The 306-nt window shown below is 59.5% G+C and overlaps 1 protein-coding gene across 1 annotated transcript in view; it reads right to left on the reverse strand.

Annotated features, from left to right (window-relative positions):
* LOC104497359 (laminin subunit gamma-3-like) overlaps window positions 1–306 on the reverse strand; it is a gene marked incomplete at its 5' end in the record, with an annotated part of 13,157 nt that overhangs the window by 7,628 nt on the left and 5,223 nt on the right. The gene's annotated exons all lie outside the window — the stretch shown is intronic.

Genomic DNA, 306 nt, shown 5'->3' on the forward strand with positions numbered 1-306 from the left:
TGAAAAGAAAGGAAAAGTGGGTGGCAGGAAGGAGTGGAAAAATAAACGAAAGGAAGCTTGGGGGCTGGTTCAGGCTGGCAGCACTCGGGCTGGGACATCAAAAGCTTGGCCCCGTCCCTGAGGATTGTGCTGTTGGCAGCACCAGCCCTGGCTCTGCGAGATGAAGGGTGCATTTGTGAAGCTGCTGCTGTGTTTCGGCTGGCAGGGCGGGAGCACGGGCTGAGTGCGTCTCCTCTCCCAGCCCCTTTCACCCTGCCTGGACACTATTGTTGCTCCTCACCGAGGGCAGCCGGACCGCTAGGGACC

Source organism: Buceros rhinoceros, unplaced genomic scaffold (assembly GCF_000710305.1).
Source record: "Buceros rhinoceros silvestris isolate BGI_N320 unplaced genomic scaffold, ASM71030v1 scaffold9867, whole genome shotgun sequence".
Classification (NCBI taxonomy): domain Eukaryota; kingdom Metazoa; phylum Chordata; class Aves; order Bucerotiformes; family Bucerotidae; genus Buceros; species Buceros rhinoceros.